The sequence below is a fragment of the Solanum tuberosum genome, unplaced genomic scaffold, assembly GCF_000226075.1.
Source record: "Solanum tuberosum cultivar DM 1-3 516 R44 unplaced genomic scaffold, SolTub_3.0 scf00059, whole genome shotgun sequence".
NCBI classification, from domain to species: domain Eukaryota; kingdom Viridiplantae; phylum Streptophyta; class Magnoliopsida; order Solanales; family Solanaceae; genus Solanum; species Solanum tuberosum.
In genome coordinates, this window is record NW_006238983.1 from 607,263 (window position 1) to 614,302 (window position 7,040).

Here is a 7,040-nt window from a genome sequence, read left to right on the forward strand (position 1 = left end):
TCTTTTCTCAAAAAATTACTCATTAGTCAATAATACTATAAGAGTATATGTATATTTTTTTATTTTTTTTAGTTTAAAGGCTGTGGCATAGCCACTTTTTATTAAAAACAAATAAGATTCAGCCCAACAGAGGAGGCTTAATCCAAAGAAAATAATGCCAAAAAAAATAAAAGAAAAATGCATCAAAGACAAATGGACAAAAACTCATCCATCAGTAAAAAAGGAAACTTCAAGAAGCCTTCTATCAGTTCATCATCCCCCTTCATTATCGATGGAAACTCCAAGAATGTAGATTCAATCCCATGAATGGAGACACAATCCAAGAACTTCCCCCAATGGGTGACCTTCAAGTTCAGAATCCAACAAGCTTCCAGGTAATTTGATATCTGATTCTTCAAGATTGATCCAATTCATACGCCTATTGTCTAATTTTGAGTTGCTATTCCGCATAAATCTCATTTAAACATTGCAGATTAGAACTTTATAAATTAACAGTAAAGTATTTGAGCCTCTTCTCCATTTCACCATAGTAATAATAACCTTTCAAAGGCTCAATGGGTTGAATCCCAATGGAATTGATACCACTATTAGAGTCTCTAATTAGTTAATACTACCACTATGAATAAGAAAATTTATATGCAACATCCCTTTATTGATTTTTGCAGATTCGCAAGAAGCTAATACTTTGATTTGGTACTGATGGTCACCCCAAGCTCTCACCATGTGTAAGTACACAAATCTATTGAATTTACTTCAAGAATTAGCTTAACTATACTCTACATAACCTGAAAAGGTCTTGAATTTTGAGGTTACTGTTATTTTTATTCTTGTATTTGTCTCCTTATGTATGGTGTGCCTTGCTTATCTAGATTGAGTAGCTTTCTTCCCTCGCTAGGTATATCCTGAAAACAATTAATTTGAAAATCACCTGCTAAAGAGAAAACTAGATTAGTAATAAAATCAGCAAGAGTATTTCCTTCCCGAAAGAAATGCTTTACTCTTGCTGAAACCACCCCTTTCAACCTTCTGATGTCATTAACTTCGAGTGCTACACTCCATGGTACATTCCATTAACCCTCTAAGATATGAACCATTGTTAAAGAGTCTGTCTCAAGAATAACATGTTCAATACCATGTTCACTACAATAAATTAGACTCTCCCTTATAGCTATAGCTTCTGCTACCATATTTGTCATGTCTGGAAGTTTGAAATCAAATTACCATCATGATCCCTAATACAAAATACCGCTGAACTAGGTCTATAATGCTCCATTTCGGCTATTATATGGGGCCATGAATTGCTGCTACAGTTCACATTAAATCTAGCATGAATAAATTTTAAAATTGTATCTGTTATGCCCCAAATAACTCTAGCTTCTGAAAATACACATCCATGCAAGATAATGTTCCTCCTTTTCCACAAAAACCATAAAATGATGTTAGGGATAGCCTGACACACCAATTTCACTCTATAATTTCCATCTACATCCCACCACAACCTTATAGATTGTTTCAGATTCAACATAGGATCCAAAATTCAAGATGCAGATCTAAAGTCATTCCATATTCTTGTAGCAACTTCTCCATCAAGAAAGAGATGCTCTACAGTCTCTTCTACAGGATTATCAGAACATCTACACTCTTTTGAAATATTTGAATTCCATCTATGCATTAGAGATGCCACGGGAATCTTTCTAAACCAAATTCTCCAAACCAAGAATGAGATTTTGAAAGGAATTCCTTTTATCCACAACTTTATCAAGTCTTCATTTATGTCTTTCTTGTGCCTTAAAAGTCCACATGCCGATTTAACTGTGAAAATACCTTTACTGGTTTCTATCCACCACACTTTTTCATTATGATTACTGAGATAAGAAGAATTTAAATTGGCTTGAACATGATCCACTACATATTCAGGAACAAAATCTCTCATTAAAGCATAATCCCATCCCCCCTCCTTCAAACCTTCCACAGTATCTTTCATTGGATAGCATGTGTGCACATCAGATTCATGAAGATGTAAAGGACCCAACCAGGACCAATTATCATACCATATAGTAGAGTTGCCTGCTCTAGGTTCCCACCACATGTGTTTTTCCAGTATGTCCCTATTTTCCAGCATGTGCTTCCATATTTGGGATCCTCTTTTCAATTGAATAAGTGTCGTAATTTGCTTTCTACAATACTTAGTCCACATGAAATTAGACCTTATTGTATTATGAGTTCTAAACATTCACCAAATATTTGCACACATAGATTTTGATACATCAAACATCGACCTGAATCCCAGAATCCCTTCACTTTTAGGAAGACACACATCCACCCATTTCGCCCAATGTTTACTTTTGCTATCTTCCTTATTACTCCCAAAGAATTTTGCAAAGATTCTATGAATTTCTTGTATTACACACATTGGGGGAGTAATAGCAGAAAGTACCTAAATGGGAATGCTTTGCAGAATACTTGTAAGGAGGACTTCATTACCACCATATGACAACATTCTACCTTTCCAACTCTACAATCTTCCTTTAATTTTGTGAAATAATTCAGAATAATGCTCCTTTCTCTTTCTAGCATGAGTAATAGGATACCCTAAGTATTTCATAGGAAAATACCCTCTTACCATCCCTATGATTTGCGCCATTTGATTTGCAGTGGCTGCTGCTGTATTCTGGTGAAAGTAATAAGAGCTCTTGTCCTTGTTAATCTTCTAACCTGATTGTTTCTCATAATCATGCAGAATCGACATAATTTTCTCTGAAGAATCGCCATTAGAAGAAGAAAAAATAATTATGTCATCAGCAAATGCTAAGTGATTAAGATTGGCACTCCACTTTGGCATCCCATACCCCCACATAATGAGGATCTTCAAAAAGTGCATTCAATGCTCTAGAAAGAACCTCAACTGAGATGATAAACAGAGTTGGAGATAAGGGATCCCCTTGTTTAACATCCCTGGTAGAATGAAAAAATCCATGAGATTGGCCATTAAGAAGGAAAGAGTAGTAATTGTTAGCAAGGAGTTACCAAATTAAATCCACCACCCTTTAAGAGAATCTCATCTTTTTTAGTACTTTCATAAGAAAGAACCAAGAAACCCTATCATATGCCTTTGACATATCTATCTTAATGATCACATTTTTGGGTTTTCCCCTCTTAGTAATACCTGAAACAATCTCCCGTGCCAGTAGTATATTTTCAACAATACTTCTGCCCTTAACAACACCTCACTGATTAGGAGAAATTAACTTTGGAAGAAACTTTTCCAGCCTGTCATGAATTATCCTGGAGAGGATCTTATTAATGAAGTTTCTCAGACTAATAGGTCTCATATCTGAAAAGGACTGAATATTATCCTTTTTGGGTATGAGTATCAAATTAGTGTGAGTAATGGACTTAGGTAAAGAACTTCCTGGATAGAATTTCTGCACCATTCTACAAATATCTTTACCAATAATGTCCCAGCAAACTTGATAAAATTTACTTGTAAGTCCATTTGGCCCACTTGCACTATCCTCATTAAGCTTGAATACTGCACTCTTCACTTCTTCATCATTTGGAATTGACCCAATTCAACATTTTCCTCATTAGTGATTAATTCTGGAATGTGGTTCAGCAATGTAATTGTCATGACCCGAGCCTACATCCTGGACATAACGCGACGTACAAGACTCCGAAGAGCCTCATACAAGCCTCATAGCATTCATAACATAAGAGCATAGGAAAATAGTGTAGAATTTAAAACTTTTCTTGAAAACCATACTATCGAAGTCATTTTCATAAAAGCAAGCGGAAGTCTTTTTCTATACTTTGTCTCAAACCATCTACAACACTTTGAATAAAACTTTGGGACATAGCCCATACAAAAGCTCTAAACATAAAACAAAAGACATTAAGGGAAAAGTGGGTTTGTCCTCGAAACTATGAGGACACACCATATCTTCAACTCCTTGCTCTTTAGAAACCTATCTTCCAAGAATAGAACATCAAGTCTCCAAACCCTACACTTTTCTAGAAATGTAGAAATATGGGTTAGCACGCAAAAATGTACTAAGTATTATAGCCATGCAAAAACCATGCTTAAAAAGGACATTTTGGTTGAAAACCATGCTATATGCCAATTTTGAGAAAACATCATGAACTTTAGTATAAAAGGCATAAGATACAATCACATTCAACATATAAGTCATTTCATCACATTAGAACCTTGACCTAAAGTAACCCTAAGCTATACTTGTGCAATGTAAGAATAACATCCCATAATAATATTCCTACTAAGTACCACTTTGAGGTCACCTTAGATGAACTTACCATTCTTCCTTGCTCATTCTCTTTAGTCAATACTCATACATAAGGAACACATACATTTCATAAGTCATGACAAGGAAAATAACTCATAATACAATCCAAGTAAGCATGCATCATTACATTAAGCATTTAAGTCATCATTCTCATTAGCGTCATTAAGAGCACTTTCATACATTAGACATTAAGACATTGGAGAATCACACCAAAGCCCTCTCAAAGCCTACTCGTGCAATGCATGGATGGCATCCCAAACTACCACCCATACTTCATAGAACTTCTCAAGCAACCATAGTACGTATCTCACATGATGGGAATAAGCATTAACCGACATAGACCATGTGAGCTTAACATGGAATCCGGTGTCATAACCCCACACCGTAAAGAGGTGGTCTACTTGCCTAAGGTAGGACCGATAACATTTTAGCTTAGGTGGATCCACTAGCTAATGACCTATGTGGGCACATAGTTATGGGATAAGAGAGATGTTCATTGAAACCCAAGCCTAACGTGGGGAGAGCTTACATGTTACCATATCCACTTGGTGTTTAGCCTCCTTTCCCATAGAGTAGTTCATTCACATTAACATTATTATACTTGAGAGGAATTCCATTGGCCTATCGACCCAAGGTACATTATTACACATGAAAGGAATGCCATAATCTTATCGATTCATGGTACATTATTAAGATAGCTTAGTCTATCCTCATGAAAGGAACGCCATAAGCCTATCTATTCAAGATTCATCATTACATTAGTTCATTGACTCTTTAGGAAAGGAATGCCATAAGCCTATCGATTCAAGAGTCATCATTACATTAGTTCATTGGCTCATTATGAAAAGAATTTCATAAGGTTATCGATTCAAGACATAGCCTTAGAATACATTCATTAGTCATTTATGAAAGGAATGCCATTGGCCTATCGCTTCATGTTCATTAAGTGAAGATACATTAGTTACACAAGAAGAGGATGTCTAAGCCTACCAATTCAAGGTACATCATTCAACATTACTTTCATTGAAACAAGAAGAGGATGTCTAAGCCTACCAATTAAAGGTACTTCAATCAAGATCACATTCATCTATAAAAGAAAAGGATTCCCTAAGCTTACCAATTTAAGATGTAACATTACATTGTAGAAACTGTTCACATTCTAACACCATCATTCATAAGTGTTAATTGAGAATAAGCTTTCAATAATAACATAATTGCATTCTAAACATGATCACCTTACTTTCATAAACATAGAAACCTTGCTTTTCAATAAAGCACATGCATAATTCTCATAGTCATGTATAGGTTATTCATTCATAGGCCTTCAAGAACCCTAGGTCACAATTCATAATTCACATCTTGCATCACTATTCTATACATGGATATTCACATATTTCAATTAGATTAACTACTACATGCATAATTTGATCACAATCCGCCCACATTTTGAGATCCAATTTGACAAAATAAGGGAATTCATGGATTCATAGGTAATTCATCCTAAAAATAGTAGTAATTCATCAAACTGATCATAATATAAGACAATAAACACTTTGAAATAGTTTTGGAAGTGAATCCATGCTATAGATTGAAAACCCTAGATTTTGGAGAATTTCAACTTTGAGAAATAGAATTTTGAAGGGGATCCTTGGGTGGAACTTAACCAAGGATGAAGACTTGCCATACCTGGAGGGAAGAAAGTCCACGAATTTGAAGAGAAAAGATGAAATATTGATCTCCAAGCCTTGACTCCTTCTTCTCCAATGGTGGTTTCTAGAGAGATAATTATTTGGAGAGGGGTGGTGTCACGAACCAGACCATCGTGATTGGCACCCACACTAACCCTCTAATGGGAGAACCACTTCTACAACCCAAACCAAGCAACTAAACCAAAAATTAAAGCATTTAAGAATACGAAACAAGTAATAGCTAAAAACTGAAGTTCCCATAAACTTCCAAAAGATCTAACAACGAACTAAACAAATGCAAGAAGAAATAACCTAGAACCTGAAATTCAATGTACCAAAACATCTAAAGTTTAACAAGCCTAAATAAGAAGGGATACAACCCCACACCAATGAACTAATAACTAACTAGAAAGTCTATGTTTGAAATGGTGGACATAGACGAAAGAGAACTCATGGTAACTCGGAAGAACTGGCTCATTCTTGAATTCGAAGCGATCACGAATCTTCTAGACGAGGTCTGTCAATAGCCGCCTAAAGATGTCATGTACTCAATAAAGAAAGAGCAAGTGCAGTATCAGTACACGACCACAGTGTGCTGGTAGGATCACGGGGCTATCCCACTAAGTGTAACATAAGTAACTCAATACAACAATATAATCACATGCATATATCGAACATAGACAATATTATCAACATTTACGAACAACGAACAACTTCACATTTCTCAAGGTACACAATTATGACAAGTCATTGGTCCTCTCATGGAACCCAAACCCAAACAGTTAGCATACCAGAACGTGGTATCCGATCCAATGTTTATGCCGGAACATGGAAACCGATCCCATAATTATGCCGGAACGTGGCAACCGATCCAAGTTAGTATGACGGAATATGGCAACCAATCCTTTCAACACACCACAATCACAAGTATATTTTTAAGTTCATACAACATAGTCATGATTTATGGCATTCATCATTCATCTATCTCATTTACAACAAGTGTGATCAATAATGCAACATTCACATACATACATGTATTATAATGAAGCAA

The 7,040-nt window shown here is 35.6% G+C and overlaps 1 long non-coding RNA gene across 1 annotated transcript in view; it reads left to right on the top strand.

Moving 5' to 3' along the window:
- The first annotated feature begins 204 nt into the window (after window positions 1–204).
- The window catches only part of LOC102601238 (uncharacterized), a 27,690-nt gene continuing 20,854 nt past the window's right edge, over window positions 205–7,040 (top strand). Inside the window, exons 1-2 of the long non-coding RNA XR_367077.2 lie at window positions 205–374; window positions 666–725. This is a non-coding gene — a long non-coding RNA (uncharacterized lncRNA). The remainder of the gene's footprint in view (window positions 375–665; window positions 726–7,040) is intronic.